Source organism: Emys orbicularis, chromosome 8, assembly GCF_028017835.1.
Source record: "Emys orbicularis isolate rEmyOrb1 chromosome 8, rEmyOrb1.hap1, whole genome shotgun sequence".
NCBI classification, from domain to species: domain Eukaryota; kingdom Metazoa; phylum Chordata; order Testudines; family Emydidae; genus Emys; species Emys orbicularis.
The window spans coordinates 26212976-26223146 of NC_088690.1; positions in this window are offsets into that span (position 1 = coordinate 26212976).

Sequence of the window (10171 nt, forward strand, 5' to 3'; positions counted from 1 at the left end):
TAATATACATCAGAATAATATAATAATATGCATAAGAATATTACATAATATTGTTTCATGTTATGGCCATAATAAAGGGTGAGGTGCACATATTTGCAAATATGAGGAGACATATAAGGGAAAAAAGGAAGTTAAAGTATAAAAGTGGGGGAGAGGGATTGGCGAGGGACTGCTCAGTATCTCAAGTATTTGCCATCATCAATATGTTTTGAAATACGTTTGATTCAGAAGATTCCGAAGGTCATAAATGTGTCTTCTAAGTGGAAGAGACTGAGACCCAGATCTTCAAAGGTATGTAGGGGTGCCTAACCCCTGGGTAGACAGCTGCCTAGTGGACTCCTCAGCCTCCAGCTAGGCACATAGGGAGGAGTCGGTTCTCCAGAAGGATACATAGTTCTTTTTTTTGTTTTGGGGCCTCAGCGTGCTGCAGACTTGCTGGAGCTTGGCAGAGTGACTCTGCTGGATGGGCCAGCATCATCCAAAAATTGGGTGGTGGGCACTAGTCTTGTTTATTAGCTATTTGAAGCTATTTAGTTGTTTTCATTGTGGTTAAGCAGCCTGGCAGGACACACCCAGAGACCATGAGAGTGTAACCAATGACTGCCCAATAGCAACTCATGGGGAGGAGTCGTAATTTATAAATAGGAGGAGTGGGAGGATGCAGTGCTGGAGCAGTGCAAGGACCAAAAAGTTCTGCTGTAAGGATTGTATTCCAGGGGCTTAGCCAGTCTGTTGGATTAGACTGCGAGGCTCCCTCATCCAACTGCACTGCTAGAAATGCTGCAGGCTGTGCAAATTGCAGACTATCATTGCAAAGACCTGAGGGGAGTCTGAAGGAGACTGTGGGACTATCACTTTTTAAGGAGCTGGTATGACCTACAGCGGGTTTGGACACTATGCCACTGAGAAGGGTAAATCCTCTCAGAGGAAGAGTCCGAGGGGAGTGTATGCACATAATTATATGTTACATTTGAAGTTATGATAGCCACAAGTACTAAAACTTGGGGGAAACCCCACTGAAAGTGTTGTCTTTAAAAGATTTCTTATTGCCAATATTCACACTTGTTTCAAGGACTGCAAGTAACTATGATGTAGTCATATATAGATTTATTTAGTAAATGTTTTCCTTCCGAGATTTTGTGTCACTGACCTTCTATCAGAGATTTAACTCTGTATGATATTTGTGGGTATACACATATATCAAAGTGCTGCAAAGACTTCACTCTGGTCTCTACTGCAGCAGAGAGATTAGCTACAATACAGGCAGAGGGAAAAAATACTATGCCTGATTTAACATATTGCCTTCCCCAAAACTGTTACAGAAACACCCACAGGCTCCAATCAGGTATGTTTTTAACATTATGGATAGAATGTTTGTACAATCTTAAATGAGTCCAACTATATTTAATGTTCAGTATTTTTATTTTGCTTTAATTACTTTACTTTACAGACAACGAGAATAACCCTGCTGTCATTCTCTCAATGTTTTTACAAATTTCACTGTCAAGATTATGATGCATAGAAGATATTATTTGGGCTGAACAATCAAAGGGAGTTAAAGGTGTTGTCACATTTCTCTTCCCTTGCATTTTCATGCTCACTGAAAAATGTTGTCCACAATCCCTGCTGTCTTAAAAAAATATGAATAGTTAATATAAAAGAGCAGATGACCTGTATAAAACATGCATCTCAGTCACACAGTACAAAAAGTAGGAGCTAATAGCTGGAATAGCCATTGTTATCGGCAGAGAAACGGTAAAGCTTTACTCTGAAAGTTGATGTAGCAGAATCTTAGGCCTGGTCTACACTAGGAGTTTATGTCGAATTTAGCACCGTTACATCGAATTAACTCTGCACCCGTCCACACCACGAAGCTATTTAGTTCGACATAGAGGTCTCTTAAATTCGACTTCTGTACTCCTCCCCAACGAGGGGAGTAGCGCTAAATTCGACATGGCCATGTCGAATTAGGCTAGGTGTGGATGGAAATCGACGGTAATAGCTCCGGGAGCTATCCCACAGTGCACCACTCTGTTGACGCTCTGGACAGCAGTCCGAGCTCGGATGCTCTGACCAGCCACACAGGAAAAGCCCCGGGAAAATTTGAATTCCTTTTCCTGTCTGGGCAGTTTGAATCTCATTTCCTGTTTGGACATCGTGGCGAGCTCAGCAGCACTGGCAACGATGCAGAGCTCTCCAGCAGAGATGGCCATGCAATCTCAGAATAGAAAGAGGGCCCCAGCATGGACTGATCGGGAAGTCTTGGATCTGATCGCTGTGTGGGGCGATGAGTCCGTGCTTTCCAAGATGCTATCGAAAAGACGGAATGCAAAGATCTACAAGAAGATCTCTAAAGCCATGGCAGAGAGAGGATACAGCTGGGATGCAACGCAGTGCCGCGTGAAAATCAAGGAGCTGAGACAAGGCTACCAGAAGACCAAAGAGGCAAACGGACGCTCCGGATCCCAGCCCCAGACATCCCATTTCTACGAGGCACTGCATTCCATCCTAGGTGCGGCCGCCACCACTACCCCACCACTGACCGTGGACTCTGAGGATGGGATATTGTCGACGGCCGGTTCCTCTGACATGTTAGCGGACGGGGAAGATGAGGAAGGAGATGAGGAGGACGAGGCAGTGGACAGCGCGTACAACGCTGATTTCCCCGACAGCCAGGATCTCTTCATCACCCTTACAGAGATCCCCTACCAACCGTCCCCAGGCGTTAACCCGGACACAGAATCAGGGGAAGGATCAGTCAGTAAGTGTTTTAAACATGTAAACATTTATTTTTAACAGAACAGGAATATTAACAATATTAACAATGGGTTCACGTTTCAGTCCTTGGCAGTGCAACTACTGAAAAAAAACCTAACAATGTCCGGTTTAGCATGATTGTTTTGCCCTAGGCGCTCTACTGTTTAGTCCCTGCCAGTGCAGCTACAGTAAAATCCGGTCTATATGTCCGGGGATAGAGCAGAAATCCTCCTGGGACATCTCCACGAAGCTCTCCTGGAGGTAATTGGAAAGCCTTTGCATCAGGTTCCTGGGGAGAGCGGCCTTATTGGGTCCTCTGTGGTACGAAACGTTTCCGCGCCAGGAGACAAGCAAGTACTCCGGGATCATTGACTTGCAGAGCATGGCGGCATACGGCCCTGGTCTTTGCATGCTTTCCTGAAGCATCCTTTCTTTCTCCGTCTCTGAAATCCTCATCAGAGTGATGTCGCTCATGGTGACCTGCTTTGAATTAGGTAGGGGAATGTTAGTATTGGGACTGCTTGCCTGTTCCTTTACAGAACTGTAACCGGCGGTTTACAGCCACGCGGTGGAGGCAGGAGAGGGGCAGCATACAGGGATCTTTCCCTGGGACAGCCGTGAGGGGGTGGGACGGGGCAGAGTTCATGCTTGCCGGATTGCTGGCAGCAGGGACTGGCATTGCTTTGAACGTGAAAGGAGGCCAGTGCTATTATTAAAGTTTTAAGCAGCCACAAGTCTACGGCTTACCATGTCGGCCTGCTACACAAATTCCGCTGTCCTGCCCCGCTTCTCTGATCTGCACTGCAAGACTCCAGGCACTGAATGCGAAGGCCGAAAATTCGACCTTGTCCTGAGTGCGCATGTGATAGGTGCTGTGCATGGTCTTGTTCACAGAGAAAGACTATGTTCTTTGTTCACAACTAAATTTATCTTTCTGAGGAATTCACTCCCTTTTTCCCATCCCACAGCTGCGACTGTCTCCCGACCTAGCCTGGCATCACACTCCCAGAGGCTAGCGCAGATTAGGCGTAGGAAGAAGAGGACACGGGAGGACATGTTCTCGGAACTTATGGGCTGCTCCCGAGCCCAGGCAGCCCAGCAGACCCAGTGGAGGGAGAACTTGTCCCAAATGCACAGATCACACATGGAACGGGAGGAGAGGTGGCGGCAGGAAGACCAGCAGGTGACTCAAACGCTGCTTGGACTAATGAGGGAGCAAACGGACACGCTCCGGCGCCTTGTGGATGTTCTGCAGGACCGGAGGCAGGAGGACAGAGCCCCGCTGCAATCTATCTGTAACCGCCCTCCCCCGCCACAAAGTCCCATACCCCCCTCACCCAAAGTCCCAAGAAGGAGGGGCGGCAGAGTCCGTGAAAACTCTCACTCCACCCCTGCAGACTGCTCAAGTAGCAGAAGGCTCTCATTCCCCAAAATTTGATAAGTCCTTTCCTTCCCGCCTCACCCAAGCCCCCGTCCCAGTTTCATCCCCCAGTTTCATGTGTAGTTGCTAATAAAAAATACGTTTCTGTTAATTACTGTTTCCATCATGTTCTTTTAGAGGAGAGTCTGTCTGAAGGGGGGGAAGGGGGTTGGTAATTGGACAGGACAGTCACCTTTACCAGGGTACAGAGGCGGGGGCAGGTTCAGCAGCAGGGCACACACACATTGCAGTCACTAGTTACCCTGGTCAGTCTGGGAGGTGGTTTTCATGTTCTGTGTGTGTGTGGGGGGCTATGTGACTTTGTGGCGGGGGAGGGCGGTTAGAGATCTTATGCAGCGGTCCTTATCCTGGATCACAGAGCCACGCAGCAGGGGATCTGTAACCGTCCTCCCCCTGCTACAAAGTCACATAGCCCCCACACACAGAGTCCCGAACAGGAGGGGTGGCAGGCTCCGTTGAAACAACCAGTCCACCACTGCGGAGCCTGTCATTCCTGGAGTTTAGAAGTGTCCTTTGCATCACTACACTACACCCGCTCCCCACCACAGTCTGCGTCCCAGGTTCAACACTTTACCGAGAAAACAGTAATAAAGAAAACGGTGTTCATTAACAAAATTCAAGTGATTTTATTTTTAAACGTGTGTTGGAAGGGGGTGAACGGGGTATGTAACTGGAGAGGATAGTGAACATTTACTGGGTAAAGAAACGGGGGCAGGTTCAGCTTCTCTGTAAACAAACTTAATAGTCACAGGTTACCCTGCTCACTCAGGAACCTAGCTTTCAAAGCCTCCCGGATGCACAGCGCATCCCGCTGGGCTCTTCTAATCGCCCGGCTGTCTGGCTGGGTGTAATCAGCAGCCAGGCTATTTGCCTCAACCTCCCACCCCACCATAAAGGTCTCCCCCTTGCTCTCACACAGATTGTGGAGCACACAGCAAGCTGCAATAACAATGGGGATATTGGTTTCGCTGAGATCACAGCGAGTCAGTAAGGTTCTCCATCTCCCCTTGAGACGTCCAAAAGCACACTCCACCACCATTCTGCACTTGCTCAGCCGGTAGTTGAAGAGTTCTTTTTCAGTATCCAGGGTGCCAGTATAGGGCTTCATGAGCCAGGGCATTAGCGGGTAGGCTGGGTCCCCGAGGATGACTATAGGCATCTCCACATCCCCAAGAGTTATTTTGTGGTCCGGGAAGTAAATACCTTCCTGCAGCCGTCTAAACAGACCAGAGTTCCTGAAAACACGAGCGTCATGAACCTTGCCCGGCCATCCGACGTTGATGTTTGTAAAACGTCCCCTATGGTCCACCAGTGCTTGCAGCACCATTGAAAAGTAGCCCTTTCGGTTAATGTACTGGCTGGCCTGGTGGTCCGGTCCCAGGATAGGGATGTGAATTCCATCTATAGCCCCACCGCAGTTTGGGAATCCCATCGCGGCGAAGCCATCTATGATGACCTGCACGTTTCCCAGGGTCACTACCTTTGAGAGCAGTACCTCAACGATTGCGTTGGCTACTTGCATGACAACAACCCCCACGGTAGATTTGCCCACGCCAAAGTGGTTCGCGACTGACCGGTAGCTGTCCGGCGTTGCAAGCTTCCAGAGGGCTATGGCCACTCGCTTCTGGACACTCAGGGCTGCTCGCATCCGGGTGTCATTGCGCTTTAGGGCAGGGGACAGCAACTCACAAAGTTCCATGAAAGTCCCCTTCCGCATGCGAAAGTTTCGCAGCCACTGTGATTCATCCCAGACCTGCAGCACTATGCGGTCCCACCAGTCCGTGCTTGTTTCCCGGGCCCAGAATCGCCGTTCCACAACATCAACATGACCCATTGCCACCATGATGTCCTCGGCGCGGGGTCCCGTGCTTTGTGACAGGTCTGTGCCACTCTCAGACTTCAGGTCCTCACCGCGCTGCCGTAGCCTCCTCGCCCGATTTCTCAGCATCTGCCTCTGGGAAAGGTGGATGATAAGGTGCGAGGTGTTGACAACGGCCATAACTGCAGCGATGGTCGCAGCGGGCTCCATGCTCGCAGTGCTGTGGCGTCCGCGCTGTCACTCACCAGAAAAGTGCGCGAATTGATTTCCCGCTTTCAGGGAGGGAGGGCGGGAGTGACGGTTGGATGACGACAGTTACCCAAAACCACCCTCGACACATTTTTTTCCCCAGAAGGCATTGGGGGCTCGACCCAGAATTCCAATGGGCAGCGGGGACTGCGGGAACTGTGGGATAGCTGCCCACAGTGCACCGCTTCCAATGTCGACGCTTGCCCCGTTAGTGTGGACTCACAAAGTCGAATTACTGTCCTTAGTGTGGACACACACGTTCGACTTCGTAATATCGATTCCACATATTCCATTTAAGTAAAATCGAACTACTCTCGTAGTGTAGACATACCCTTAGACAGGAAAACTTTCCAGCAGCCTTGGCAGCCAGTTGCTGCAGCAAGGTTCTTAATAGTGGCGAAGTTGTGTTCAAGGGCATAATCCCCTGTCCACTGAAGTTAATAAGAGACCTAAGTGGGCTTTGGATCAGGCCCAATATGTACAGAGAAATGTGTGATTTTGCACTCTCACTGTTGTAATCAGAATGACACTTTCTTCAGAGGAGGTTATCTGAAAAAATTCAAAGGTAATAATTGATGTGTCTTAAATTTCTCTACTTTGGAAAATTCAAGTTAATTTTTTTTATACCTGTCATAGAATAGAAAAATGACTAACAACTTCACAATACTCAAAGCACATCTGATAATGGATTTTCTACTTTACACATGAATATATGCTCATTTATTGCAAAGGATAGGTATTTTATTTCCACCTACACTGTAACTTTTTAATAAAGGTAATAAATCTCAGTAGAGTATGTATGATTAACAGAGAAACTCAGTATGTGGTTGTCAGTCCTGAATGTTCTCGTATCAAGGAAGGAACAAGGATACTCTATCTCTGATTATTATTTTTTTTTTTTGTAGGAGGATCTTTTGAATAGTATCTTGACTCACCTATGATGTTTCTTTTATATCTGCAAAATAATGAATCTGACTGAGAACAGCCAGAGGGCAAAGAGAAGCCAAAATGGCTGCTTGCCTACCACGACCCAAAGCTGTCAATGATGGATTAAATGAAACTTGAAGTAAGGGAAAGGATTTGGAAAATGCAACATGTTCCGTACCTGAAAAAATGTATTTGAGAGGTGGGGGGAACCTATCACAAATGATAGGTACAGTACTCTAGAATAGGACTGCAACTTGCCTTTGCAAACATTTTTTGTAACCTTCTAATTGAGCATTAAATTGAATAGAGATCTAAAATTTAAACACTATTAGTGTTTTGAATCTGAACTTTATTCTTACTGCCACTAATTTAAAGAAAGTGCTTTGAATAGAATGGTGAAATTCTGAATTATTTTGTTAATTTACTTCCCAGCAAGGGTATATGAAGTTGATATACTACAGTATTATTAATGGTACATGTGAGCTGAATTGACTGCACATTTGGGCACTTTTTATTGATTCTCATTCTCAACCTGATAGTCTGGAGGAAAGGACAGTAATATACTATTGGCAATGTTACTTTTATATACTTGGTATAAAAAGGCATTTGGAATATACAGTAACTCCTCACTTAAAGTCGTCCTGGTTAATGTTGTTTCATTGTTACGTTGCTGATCAGTTAGGGAACATGCTTGTTTAAAGTTGTGCAATGCTCCCCTCTAACGTTGTTTTGCAGCCGCCTGCTTTGTCCACTGCTTGCAGGAAGAGCAGCCCGTTGCAGCTAGCTGGTGGGGGCTTGTAACCAGGGTGGACCGGTAGCCCCCGTATCAGCTCCCTGCTCCCCTAAGTTCCCGGCAGTTCATCTGTCCCTCCCCCCACTGCCATGTGCTGCTCCTGCCCTCTGCCTTGGAACTGCTCTCCGAGACTCCTGCTTGCTATGCGGGGATTTAAAACCAATTTCCACATTATCATTAGTTTTTTTAATTTTTACTATTGGTTTTGATAGAAACAATAAATTCTAAAACATTAATAAAGGTTCACTGTTATTACTCCATTCTTAATGTTTGACAGTAGTTTAATTGTAACTTGTTTGCATGACTATAAAGATCTGTGGGTATAGGCTGGTATTAAAGTAAGAGAATATTTTATTACTGCAACTATAAACCAGTCATGTACCACTGTAATGCTCCCTCGCTCTCCTAGTTGGAGTGAGGCCACTCAGGCGAGGCCTGTCGGGGCAGGGCCAGAGTCTGTCAGACAGGCAAGAGCCCCCAACAGGGCTGCGCGAATAATAGTCACTACCAGGCTTTAGCCTGGGCTTGGGTAGCTCAAGTAGTCAGCCCTTAAACACAGTCTACCAGGGCTGGCTGGGCCCTGGGTGGAGCTCAGGTGGCCAGCAAGCAAACCAGTTTCTTGGGGCTGGCTTTGGCCTGGGCGAAGCTCAGACAGCCAGCAAACAAAACCAGTCTCTCGGGGTTGGCTTTGGCCTGGGCGGAGCTCAGGCAGCCAGCAAGCAAACCAGTTTCTCGGGGCTGGCTTTGGCCTGGGCAGTGCTCAGGCAGCCAGCAAACAAAACAGTCTACAGGTGAGTGGTACGGGATGCTCCTCTTCAGAGCTAGAGCCTCCTTTCACAGTGTAGGGGGTCAACCACCCTCAGGTAAGGTTGCAGGGGGACGTGGGCCCACCCTACTTTGCCGCGTCCCAGCCCCGGGCCCTGGCAGGGGCAGAATCGGCTACCCCTGCGTCAGCAGGGATCCAGCCGCAACATGCTGACTGGGCCACCTCTGGCTCTGCAGCCAGCTGCTTCAGGGCTGCCCCTGGGCCACTTCCTGCCACCCCGTGGTTTGGTACCTGCGGCCTCCAGGCTTCTTCCGGCTCCTCGGGCTATACGGCAGCAGGTACTCCGGGCCAGTCCTTGTCGGCATCTGGGCATCGGGAACAGCCAAGCGCAGGTTCCTCTCGGGGACATGGGAGAGCAGGCAGAGCGTCCTTCTCCACAGGCTCTCTCCCAACTGTGCTGCGGGGCCGGCCTTTTATACTTCCGGCCACGCCCTGGTACTTCTGGCAAGGGGGTGGGGGGATCTAGGCTCCGCCCTCCAAGGGGCACGTAATGCTCCCTCGCTCTCCTGCTCAGAGGGAGGCCACTCAGGCTCACTGCAACCACTAACAGCTTCTTACCTAACCAACTGATCCTGTTGTTGATGTTATATAAGGATCGCAGAGGATGTTTATTTCTTAAATTGTCTTGTGCTCTTGCTGTCACTGATTTTAGCCTTAAAGTTCCTGAATCCAAGTGCAGAGAAGACCATATAACCATTTATAGCAAATATGGTAAAAATGCCTGACACTGATTGATCTGGTCACAATTGTTAACTCCACTGCCCAGGGGTCATGACCAGAAGCTCCCCTCCTTCTCCATTTAAAACCGTGTGAATTTTTGAAATGACTTTTCCTGATTGCCTATCTGGATAAGCACACCTAGCAGCCCTCCATTATTGTGTGCAACTGCCAGCTGACCATGCCAGTTACATGCTCCAGACACACTCCGGCGTCTAGTAGACAGGAGATATTAGATCTCCTCCGCCTGTGGGGAGCACTGTGCAAGCACAGCTACGGACCAGCTGTAGAAACATGGACATCTATTGCACATAGGGATTCAGGGGAAGGGGTATGAGATAGATCAGCAGCAGTGTGGCACGACGGTGGAGGAACTGAGGCGGGAATAGCAGAAGGCCAATGAGGCCGCAATCAATCTGGTGCTGAGCCATAGAATGCTGCTTTTACAAAGAGCTGCATGCCATACTTGCGGGAGAACCCCCTGCCACCCTGCACATCACCATGGAAATCTCCAAGGACCCTGAGTCATAGGCCCCTGGCATGAACAGCGAGGACAAGGAGGAGGAGGAGGTGGAGGTGGAGGATGGGGGACATGTGAGAGGTCCAGCTATGCCAAGAGGCAGGACCTCTTCAAGACTCCAC